The sequence below is a fragment of the Astatotilapia calliptera genome, chromosome 3, assembly GCF_964374335.1.
Source record: "Astatotilapia calliptera chromosome 3, fAstCal68.1, whole genome shotgun sequence".
Lineage (NCBI taxonomy): Eukaryota > Metazoa > Chordata > Actinopteri > Cichliformes > Cichlidae > Astatotilapia > Astatotilapia calliptera.
This window is the reverse complement of record NC_137424.1, coordinates 48,847,146-48,859,595: the sequence shown is the minus strand read 5'-3', so window position 1 is coordinate 48,859,595 and position 12,450 is coordinate 48,847,146. Positions and strand designations below refer to the sequence as shown.

The 12,450-nt window shown below is 39.5% G+C and overlaps 1 long non-coding RNA gene across 1 annotated transcript; it reads left to right on the top strand.

Annotated features, from left to right (window-relative positions):
• Positions 1 to 3,373: 3,373 nt before the first annotated feature.
• Positions 3,374 to 7,318, top strand: LOC145425461 (uncharacterized). The gene is made up of 2 exons (XR_013906151.1): positions 3,374 to 7,101; positions 7,192 to 7,318. It is a non-coding gene; the product is annotated as an uncharacterized LOC145425461 (long non-coding RNA).
• Positions 7,319 to 12,450: the final 5,132 nt, after the last annotated feature.

Sequence of the window (12,450 nt, the reverse complement as noted above, 5' to 3'; positions counted from 1 at the left end):
GCTCAATCAGTTCAAAAAATATTGTGTCTGGATTTTCAGTGGAAATAGCTGACCGCAGGCACACGACAAGCACAGACTTTCCACTTATTGTAGTGGATTCATCAATGAGCACACACAATTTTCTTTCATTCATCACTATGTCATTGACTACCTTCTTTTTCATTTCAGCTGCAATGTGATCCAGTATATTTGCACATGAGTTATTAGAGTGCAAAACTCTGCCCATCTTGACACCATTTAAGACTTGCAACTGGACATCTATTGGCATGTCTGTAAAGGGACGCCCATGCTTGCCAATCTTATAAGCTGCTCTAAACACATTGAAGTTGAAGCGTAGTCAGCCTTTCTCATATCTTCAATGTGTTTTTGCATTGTATTTTGTGTTGCCTTCTCTTTTATTTCAACTGCTTTCTTGTGATAAATTGAGTCTCTGTGCTCTTTTATTTTCTTTCGTAGTGAGTTTTGTTGTGCAGCCTTGTCCCTTCCAAAAGACGAGATTAAGCACCCACTCCACTCCTGCGACACTCTCTGCCCTTGCTGCATGTCCACGCGAGCACAAACTTGACTACACACACTACAACCCAACTTTTGATTTCTGCTGATCAGCCACTTGTAATTTGTGGAGAAATACCGGACTTGTGCTTGGGACCAACATTCTGGCCACTCATGCTCGCTAACGCGGCTGTTGTCATCGGTAGAAATGGTGTCATTCTCGTCCTCGTCGTCGCAAAAAGTGCCGTCGTCCGCGGCTGCGGCACTGGTGCAGCTTTCATTAGCTTGCGTCTGACCTGCAGCGATATCATTCTGGCTCGGTGGGGTGTCAGCCAGCGAGTCCTCTGATTCTGACCTTGTTCTTTTACTACTCAGAGTCTGAAGCCAGGAGAGCATACTAGGTGTTCATTGTTTTTGTATTTTAACCGAGCAGCTGTTTGCGCGTTTTACACACCCTCTCCGGACCACGTTGAGTTGTTGACATGACAACGGCAAAAGCGACGCATGCGCTTTTCACTTGTAAAACACATTGGTGTATGGGTAATGTAGTCTCTGCTCTCGGTGGGACGAATTAGGAAGCGTGCTTGTGAAGGGCGCTCTGAAAAGCGGCAGCGCAGCCAAACGATTATAACAGATGTGCAAATGAGAGTACCGGTACGCTAAAAGCACGTTCTGGGCGCATGGAGAGGTGGCGGTACTCTCAAGAGCTATATTTAGAAGTGGCGGTACTGAGTACCGGCGCGTACCGGCCCACTTAAAGCACTGGTAAAAGGTATTTGTGTAAATGAAGATTGTGAGGAGACTCAGTAAGTATGATAATCACTGTCTTTGTCACAGTGTGGGTGAAAAAAGACAGAGCAGCAGCTGTGCTTGATGTTGGGATCAAAGCACATGTGCTGTGTAAAGATATGAGCTGGTATCTTTAGGTAATAAGTCACACTCTCTCTGTGTGTTTCATCTGTTTCTGTTTTTGTTTGTGTTTGTTATAATTTATTTTCAGGTTTCCTAGTCTGACAGCATGATAAAGAGATCTCAGAAATACTATTACCAATTATTGGATTTGCTGTACTGTAAAGTCTTGAGACATCCCTCATTTCTTTGTTTCTTTATTTTGCTTCCTGTCTTGTATTTTTTATAGTGGTCTCAAACAATAGTTTAAAAAATCCAGATGTTTGGCTATTTTTAAACTCATTTTCAGTCCAATCTTTTTACCTGACCATTTTCAGAAGAATGTGTTTTTGTTTGTTTGTTTGTTTGTTTAAGCCACTTTGTCAAGGTCAACAGGACCAAAATGCAGGACTCATACATGGAATGAGCGGCAGCTTTTATTGCTGGGAAGACTTTCCATATAACGTAAACTCACAAAAACAAACCAAAACCTTGAACATGGAAACTACACACTAAACTGGAAACTTTAAAATAAAACAACACAAACTGGGAAAGCAAACCAGGAACTGAGAACTAGAACTAAGCCAGGACCACAAACGGAGTAAACACAGTACGGTGAGGGTACAGCGCAATAATGGACAGACAAAAACACAGGGCTTAAATACACAAGCAGGACAATGAGAGGATGGGGAACAGGTAGGAACAGAGCTGGGACAAGTCAGACCTAACAAAGCAAGGGAAAGCAAGACTTGACACACTGCACATAGGACAAGGGCTAGGGAGACTTAGGCTGTATCCCAATTTAGTGTCACGATTAGTTAATAAAGTTAGCTATTAGTTAGTTAGTTAATATTCTGTAAAGAATTACTTGTACTGTATTATAACAACTAAACAACAAACAGAACATTTTTCTCTAAGTAGAAGAAAAATGGTCTCTGTTCAAGCTGTTTCACCACCAGTATAACCCACTGGAATCATGTCTAGTAGATAGTTTACATTTTAAGTGTTTGTTTTGGCTGCTAAAATACTGTGCTTGCTCTTTGGTAAGGAAAACAATTTGTTGATATAACTTAAAGTTCATGGTCACTGATCATGATGAAAGACTGACACAGATAGAAACTGAATTTCTGCAGAAGAGAGATAATATATATGTCTGTAGGGTGCCAAGTTTTACCCAGTTGTTGTAGCACATAATTTAGTTTTGCATAGACATATTATTCACTCTTGACAACATGGCAATCCAAATCATATTTATGCAATAAGTGACTTGATTCTTGTCCACAGAAATCCATATGCTTTATTATGATGTAACACTATAGATCAACTTACCTCAGAATATATAAAGCATATAAACAATTACAGCAATATGATGCAACAAACACAGCAGTGCTACTGATCCAAAATACTCAAAGCTTCATAGAACTGAAACAAACATTTATTTTTAGCTCCATTCTGCTGCTGATACATACTTTAGGTTTCTGAATATTAAACTTGTTGCTGCCTTTCATAGTGTGTAACTTGAAGGCCCTGAGTACTTTCTCCCACACTGAAAACACTGGAATGAGAACATTATTTTAACATTACCTAATAAGACTGATTCAGGACAGATAATTAGTTATTTTAAACTTTTCCAGCAGTCCTTCACAAACAGGGAACAGTCTGTCTATTCTCTCCATCTGTCAGCTGCTGCTGGCTCTTCCTCCTCCTCTTCCTCACACACTGCTGAGTTTGTCCTGGTGGATCATCAGGGGTGCAAAGCCTCACAGATGATGTGCAGCAGTGGGTCCCTCAGTCTGTCCTCACTCTGGACACTTGCAGTTGTCACACATGGAAATCAAATGTGTGATAAGCTGCAGGATTCAAACACAAGTGTCACTTATTAATACATGTTCATACTTTTATTCCACAATCAGAGAGAAAGAAACAGAGAGAGAGTGCAGGACAGACAGACAGACAGGTGACAGTCTCAGGTGTATACACTGCTACAAAACAGCACAAGAGAAGGAGGATTTAGGGTTTGTTTTATTACGAGTGCTAAACAAGAAGAGTTCCCAGATGGTACAGTGGACACATGTGTGACTGCTGTGATTAAAGCATCTTTCTTTCAGCTTAACGAGTGAACCGTCAGCTCGTTCAAACACACGTTAAAGTCAGTTTGGCTCGACACCACCGAACAGAGGCAGCAATATACCCACATAGCAAGCTGGTCTGGCCTGGATCTGGTATCAAGCCGGCACTGCTGGCTGACTTCTGGCATGATACGATGTACAGGGAGTGCAGAATTATTAGGCAAGTTGTATTTTTGAGGAATAATTTTATTATTGAACAACAACCATGTTCTCAATGAACCCAAAAAACTCATTAATATCAAAGCTCAATGTTTCTGGAAGTAGTTTTTAGTTTGTTTTTAGTTTTAGCTATTTTAGGGGGATATCTGTGTGTGCAGGTGACTATTACTGTGCATAATTATTAAACTTAACAAAAAACAAATATATACCCATTTCAATTATTTATTTTTACCAGTGAAACCAATATAACATCTCCACATTCACAAATATACATTTCTGACATTCAAAAACAAAACAAAAACAAATCAGCGACCAATATAGCCACCTTTCTTTGCAAGGACACTCTAAAGCCTGCCATCCATGGATTCTGTCAGTGTTTTGATCTGTTCACCATCAACATTGCGTGCAGCAGCAACCACAGCCTCCCAGACACTGTTCAGAGAGGTGTACTGTTTTCCCTCCTTGTAAATCTCACATTTGATGATGGACCACAGGTTCTCAATGGGGTTCAGATCAGGTGAACAAGGAGGCCATGTCATTAGTTCTTCTTCTTTTATACCCTTTCTTGCCAGCCACGCTGTGGAGTACTTGGACGCGTGTGATGGAGCATTGTCCTGCATGAAAATCATGTTTTTCTTGAAGGATGCAGACTTCTTCCTGTACCACTGCTTGAAGAAGGTGTCTTCCAGAAACTAGCAGTAGGACTGGGAGTTGAGCTTGACTCCATCCTCAACCCGATGGAGTTTGATGATACCAGCCCAAACCAGTACTCCACCTCCACCTTGCTGGCGTCTGAGTCAGACTGGAGCTCTCTGCCCTTTACCAATCCAGCCACGGGCCCATCCATCTGGCCCATCAAGACTCACTCTCATTTCATCAGTCCATAAAACCTTAGAAAAATCAGTCTTGAGATATTTCTTGGCCCAGTCTTGACGTTTCAGCTTGTGTGTCTTGTTCAGTGGTGGTCGTCTTTCAGCCTTTCTTACCTTGGCCATGTCTCTGAGTATTGCACACCTTGTGCTTTTGGGCACTCCAGTGATGTTGCAGCTCTGAAATATGGCCAAACTGGTGGCAAGTGGCATCTTGGCAGCTGCACGCTTGACTTTTCTCAGTTCATGGGCAGTTATTTTGCGCCTTGGTTTTTCCACACGCTACTTGCGACCCTGTTGACTATTTTGAATGAAACGCTTGATTGTTCGATGATCACGCTTCAGAAGCTTTGCAATTTTGAGACTGCTGCATCCCTCTGCAAGATATCTCACTATTTTTGACTTTTCTGAGCCTGTCAAGTCCTTCTTTTGACCCATTTTGCCAAAGGAAAGGACGTTGCCTAATAATTATGCACACCTGATATAGGGTGTTGATGTCATTAGACCACACCCCTTCTCATTACAGAGATGCACATCACCTAATATGCTTAATTGGTAGTAGGCTTTCGAGCCTATACAGCTTGGAGTAAGACAACATGCATGAAGAGGATGATGTGGACAAAATACTCATTTGCCTAATAATTCTGCACTCCCTGTATGTCATCCAGATATGGGCCAGGCCTGGCATAGATGGCACTGTCTATGTGATGGCATGCCACATCTGGCTCGATTGTGGTTTGGTTTATGTGGCCCAGTCTCATAGAAAACAGGTCTGGCCCGGATCTGGCATCAAGCTGGCACTTCTGACTGACTGGTGTCATGGCAGAGTGTATGTCAACCAGATGTGCGCCAGGTCTGGTAATGACACCACTGTTTATGCGATGGCATGCCATATCTGGCCCGATTATGGTTTGGTTTATGTGGGCCAGGCTCATAGAAAACAGCTCTGGCCGGGATCCGGCATCAAGCTGGCACTTCTGACTGACCGGTGTTATGGCAGGGTGTATGTCAACCAGATGTGGGCTAGGTCTGGCAATGATGCACTATTTATGTTCCTATTTTCCTATTTTAGTTAGAAATTCCAAATGCCATGTTGCAATACTATACTGCTATGGTAGCCAACGTTTCAAATGCAGGTTTGAGAGGTTTGTGAGTTTACACTTTATCCAAAACCTAGTAAGGGTTTACTCATCGTTGCCAGTGGGTGGCTGTAGCTCAGGTGGTAGAGCTGGTCAACTACTGATCGGAAGGTTAGTGGTTTGATCCCTGGCTCCTACATGTCGTGAGTGTGAATGTGTTATGAATGTAGTTAGGAAGCACTCAGTTAAGAGAAAGCGTGTGGTTGAGTGAATGTGGCATGTTGTATAGAGCACTTTGAGTAATCTGGGAGAGTTGAAAAATGTTATATAAGAATCACTGTCTGAACAGAGTTTTGTCATGTTACTTTTGCACTATTATGCACATGTTGTTATTACATGGCTGAATTAAGGTACACATTAGGCTGACATCTGGGGCCAGAGCTGAAACTGTTCTGGGCCAGAACTGAAACTGTTCTGGGCCAGCACAGGACCAGCAGTGTGTCTGCAACTGGCCCGTGGCTGCACACAACTTACACATGGCCCACATACCGCAAAGAATGATGGCCCTTTGGTGGCCCAGATCCGGGCCATACCAATTTTGCTATGTGGGTAACATAGCTAACATTAACAGTGCAGTGAATCCTGCTTGTAAGATGAATGCCAACTATTGAACGGTGTATATTTCAAAGGCTTTAAAACCAAATTGAGGCTGAAAGTACAAACATTACTAATGTCACATAATTTTGCCGACATGTGGCCAACAATAATTTTGTAATATTCTTCGTTATTAAACATTTGCACATAAATAAGTGACATCATATTTAGTACTTACTTTTATAAGTTTACTCTTCGGCCGCCCCGCTTCAGCCACCCACCTTTTTTTTCCGAAAAAAATATCCACACCCACCACCGGGCAAAGAATCTTGGGATAGGTTGGACCACGAAGGCTACACCGGACCGAGCCTTCAAATCTCGGGAAATGAAGGCCGCATTTGGAAGACTCTTCGGTAACTCATTAACGGAGATTTGCCGCGTTAATGCAGTTATGGTGTTAACGTCATTTTAACGAGATTAACGCTGACAGCACTACTTTAGACACTTTTGTATTGGCATCCTGTTTAAAAAATAATAATTTCACTACATTATCAATAGTTAATCTAAAAAAGCACATTATGTTAGGAGCCGGGTTATGGTTGCTTGGTGATTTTGTTTGTGTTTTGTGTCTCCTTTTTTGGCATAGGAAGGTGGGGCAGTTATTCAATGAACCTGTCAACCTGCTTTCTTCTGAAGCGTTCTTCAGGAGCTGTCTGACAGAGGACTAATGTCGGAGTATTGACTTTTCTGGAGTGCCTGATAATCTGCCAGCCTGCCTACTGGAGCCTGTACGGAGTTTTGTTTCCTCCCCAGGGTTCTCATCTCTCGGTTTCTCCGGGTCACCTCGTTTGGTTTGTTTCCCTTACAGAGGTTTTTGGCAAACAGTACCAAGTAAGCTCTCCAACTCTTGGTAAAGTCTCTTTTATGCTTTTCTCGGTTTCGGGTAAGACCCTCCTAATTCTCCTGCTCCTCTTCCCTTAGATCGAGTGCGCTACCAGTGTCTCCTCACCTGCACGTCCCGGCTCCACGTCCCCATTCACATTTTATTGTATATACACTGTCCTTGAAAATTCATCTCCTTCACTGTAAATAAATTGTTTCACCACAACTCTATGCCTCCGTGAGTTCTGCTCCCTGAGTCCACCGGTATTTTTCATAACACATTATACCAGATGACAAAGGGCTAGGTAGCTAAAACTGTAAAGAATTACTTGTACTGTATTATAACAACTAAACAACAAACAGAACATTTTTCTCTAAGTAGAAGAAAAATGGTCTCTGTTCAAGCTGTTTCACCACCAGTATAACCCACTGGAATCATGTCTAGTAGATAGTTTACATTTTAAGTGTTTGTTTTGGCTGCTAAAATACTGTGCTTGCTCTTTGGTAAGGAAAACAGTTTGTTGATATAACTTAAAGTTCATGGTCACTGATCATGATGAAAGACTGACACAGATAGAAACTGAATTTCTGAAGAAAAAAGATAATTTATATGTCTGTAGGGTGCCAAGTTTTACCCAGTTGTTGTAGCACATAATTTAGTTTTGCATAGACATATTATTCACTCTTGACAACATGGCAATCCAAATCATATTTATGCAATAAGTGACTTGAGTCTTGTCCACAGAAATCCATATGCTTTCATTTTTTCTTTTTTCTAATTATATGGTGTTATGCTGAAATTGTTCAAAAACCTGCTCTTCTGCACATACTGTAGTTTCATAAAGTGACAGGGATAATAATAATTAACAGTTGATCATGAATAGCATAAATGCAGCCATGTGAATTATTAATAATCAGAGATGAGGGGAGTCAGTAACACAGAATCAAGTTTACAAAGAAGAATTTTGCCCTTTTTTTTTTCTCATTTTTGAGACCCGAGTTCAGCCTGGAACTAGAATGCATCTGAAACACACAGATCAGTAGAAACAGACTGTTGTGTCTCAGCGCAACAATGTTTTAACTATGAACTCAGTGCAAGACAACGTGCACATACACATACACACTACATATGATTTGTCTTCAGTGTTCAGAGTGTCTGATGATTTTTGGCCAATATGGGGAAGAAGGAGGCCAGGCTGTGTGTCATCTGATACAATGTCAAAGACAAAGCATTTTCTAGGACTCTCATTAGAAGTGCTGATTCTGTCGCTCTTCATGAAATCGTCAACCTAGGAGTCCACATAGAGTCTGCGAGTCCCACTACTACATGTTTAATGTCTGTACTTATATTTTCAAAACAGACTTGTAACTTTTGGTTTAACATATTTGAGGGCAGTTATTTCACGTCACATCAAACTGATTTGAGCCAGAACAGTAACACAATCCTATGACGTTGCAGTCCCGGTGCTTTTGCATCTAGCTAGAAATACTGAAGCGGTGTAAGCATAAAGGGAGTAACTTTTTGTTAAGTGGCAGGTAATTTCAAATGCAATGTTTCAAAGAACTCTAAAAACAACAGCAAACACACAAACATTTTGTGTGCAGCCTGTTGCTAGCTAAAGTTTCAGCTGCTTTGCTTCACAGGAAGATTTAAAAAAAAGAACTTCACTGAGAGATGGAGAAAGATAAAAAAAAGAAGGAATAAAAAAAAGAATAAAAAAAGGACAGGAAAGGAAGAAGAGGGGTTATATTTAAAAATAAGAACTGCTCAGTGGCATTTGATTAACTTGAAATTTAAAGCTTACAAGTTTTTAAGTCAGATATTGGGTCTGTACATGTGGCATATTTTTTCATATTATGAAAAGTGCTGCAAAACAAACTAAGGCACGTAACTGTGTCATCTAAAGGTTGCATGAGACTACTGGTGTACTGTGTTGAATTTAAAGTAAAGAACAGTGTAGGTTACAGAGTAGCAGAGATATATTTGAAATTAAGCTGAGGATACATAGAATCATTCACTAAAAGATTGAACTTTGCAAGAACCCCCAAGTTTGATGAAAAACTATATCTAATGCACCATTTATATTTTTTATATTGTTTATTTTAGCTATAATATTTGGTATGTTGACACAACATAGAGTTCATTGCCCCATGACACCAATTACACTGTGACAATTTTTTTAACACAAATTTTTTTTTTTCATTTAGTATTGACTCTTGCCAAAGACAGAAAATCTACAATGATGCCATGTATTAGTATTAGTGCAAATCCACAGAAATTAATATCAGAGAAAGAAAGCCTATGTATTATAACAGTAACCGTAATGGTCATGCTACATTTATAATAGTTAATGCTGTTATTAGTAAATGTGTTACTCCAGTGGTCCCCAACCCCCGGGCCATGGGCCGGTACCGGTCTGTGAGTCATTTGGTACAGGTGTGAAATATATGGTTTTCAGGGTTTTTATTTTTAATTCAGTTTCCCTGGATCTTTTCCTCTGTGATATCAATAAATGTTCTTTTAGAAAAAATAAATAACTTTACATTATTTCCGTTTTTTATTATCTGACTCTGAACAGTGTTTTGGGCATCATTGTCCCTCATTACTCCCAGGTGGGACTGTCTCATTCCAGAGAAACAAGCACAGGGCTGTCACTGATTTAGCGTCATGGTGAATTTTGCAATTTCATGTACTTTATATTTGTTTTGTAGTTGTGTGTCTTATTTTAAAAGAAATATTTACGCATTTCCATAGCAACCAGAGAGCATTAAGGGGCACAGAGGAGGATGTTACTCTCATTGTTGTCGGTGCATTTCAGGAGGACACTTTCTAATAAATTTACACAATTACACAGTGAATTCATTTTTATTAATACCACAGTTTTTGTCTTGGTCGTATCATTTTATTTTGTTGTACTCTTTATCCCTGAAACCTTAAAGGCCGGTCTGTGAAAATATTGTCTGACATTAAACTGGTCCGAGACACAAAAAAAGGTTGAGGACTGCTGTGTTGCTCTTTCTTTATTGATTTCTTTCATTGATCTTGGTTGGCATAGTTAGATCACAAATACGTAGAAAAACGTGTAAAAAAAAAAGTATACGTGTACATGTTAATAATTAATAGCGGATGAGTAGATGACATAAAAGCAACCACAGCAGATCATTTGTCAGAAGTCTGTCAAGTGGTGAAATTTCGAAGATGAATCTCAGCAGTTCATTTTTGATTTTGTTGTTTTGTGGCCTGGTTGTGGCCCAGGATACTATCGAAACCAATGCCATGACAGAAAAATTAAATTCTTTGGAAGTCAAGATGTTGAACATTGGAAGCAGGCTGGAAAACTACGAAAGTCGCATCTTTCAGCTGGAACAAAAAGGTAAAGAATAAAGCTGAAGCAGACGGGGTTTTTTTTGTGATTTTCAACATCTGGAGAAATAAAATGATGTGAAGAATCATACTTTAACACATATCTGAAATAAACATGTTTTTTTTTTCTTGGAGAGAAACACGGTCATATTCAGTGTTGGAATTGGAGGGAATTCACCATTTGGGCCCTTTAACACAGACGTAACTATGATCTACGATCACACATTTGTAAATATTGGAAATGCCTACAGCCCAGTTACAGGTAAGATTCTTCTTCACAGTTTTGTGTTAGTGAAGTAAATAAAGCCAAAAAAATGTGTCATGTGATGATGCATGTTTACATTCAGTAATAACATTTGCAGATTCGTAATACTGAAACTTTTTTGATAATTTGGAAAAAATGAAAGAGATTTAAAGATATTACAAGTGTTCAACTGAGGTGTTTCTTGCATTTATACGTGTAAAACTTGCTTCTTCAGAAAATGACAAAAAATTAAAGGAGTTTACTTTTTTTTTCTCCAGGTGTCTTTACAGCACCTGTTTCAGGTGTGTACTTCTTTACCATTTTCTCTCTTTCTGGAGGTGAACATGCTATAAAGCTGCTGTTATACAAGAACAATGAGGTGATCTTACACATCCATGATCACCGGTCAACTGACATAGCTGATAATGGAGGAAATGCAGGATTCTATCAGCTGCAGCAGGGTGATACAGTGTATGTGCGTTTAAAGCAGGGTACACATGTCTATAAATCCAGAACAGGAACAACTTTCAGTGGATTTTTGGTCAAGCAAAACAGTTAAAAAGAGATGTACATTTCTTTGAAATTGTGTTTGGCTGCAGTGGTTCTTGTGTGTGCTCCAATAAAACACATTTAAATCATACCTACAGCTGAATATGGGGTTTACTTTTACTTTTGTGTTGTTAAACGATTTAGTGCTTATCAAACTAGTAAAAGACTCTTTAAATGTGGTGTGGAAATGCTAGTAAACTTGTTTTTGATGTATTTGTAACTAGTAGATGAACAATATTATGTTTGGAAACAGTTCACGGGGAATATTCAACATTCAATATTCAAGCCAACTGAGACATTTTTTCTACCAGTCTTTGAAACCAGGATTGAACTGAAACATTATTTTGTTCATCTCCGTCTCAGAGAAAACCAGCAACAACAACTTTGTACAACTCAAAGTTGAAACTCACACAGAAGCGAGGGAACTTCAGTGCAGTGTTACATGCAAATTTAACTTTGTATCTATAACCAGACCTCAACAAAAAAATTTAAATTTGTTTGTATAAATATGTTTTACAAACACAAATCTTTTTTTACAGACACACAAATTCTCATCTTTAGATGCACAAACATAAAATTTTCAAATATTTTGGTTTATAAGGTTGCAAAACAATTCACAACTATGCAGTCTGATTTACAAGTACAACATTTTTATGACCACAATTTGAGAGCATACACAATTGACTCTTGTGTTGTGAAATGCATTCTTGGATACCTTGCTGCCCCAAGTCTACACTACCACCAGTTCATAGCAGTCGGTTATCTAGGACCGACCTGTCTTGACTTACTTTGCACAATAACCAATCAGATGTTAGACAATCTGTAGTGGCAGTGTTAATCCCCCCCCCCCCCCCCCCCCCCCCGCTCTGAATTTGATGGGTGAGGCTGACAGATACAGGGTATTCATAAAGACAGCCGCAGGGACAAGTTCATTTTATTTAAATCACTGAATGACTGAAATGTGGGAAAAATCCACTACAGACAAGTCAATGCTGACAGGTTTTAATCATCCAGTCAGAAAAGATTAATCTAAAAGTCATCAACTGACTCCAACTGCCCTGATCTGATTTTAAAAAAGTTAAAAAAGTATTTTTTGGTGTTGAGAAAAACTTCGGACTGAAAATAAAATGTATTTCTATGGGTCAGTTAGAAGGTACTCACTCTACTTGGATTCACACGGTTCAAAAAGTTTAGGGTAGCA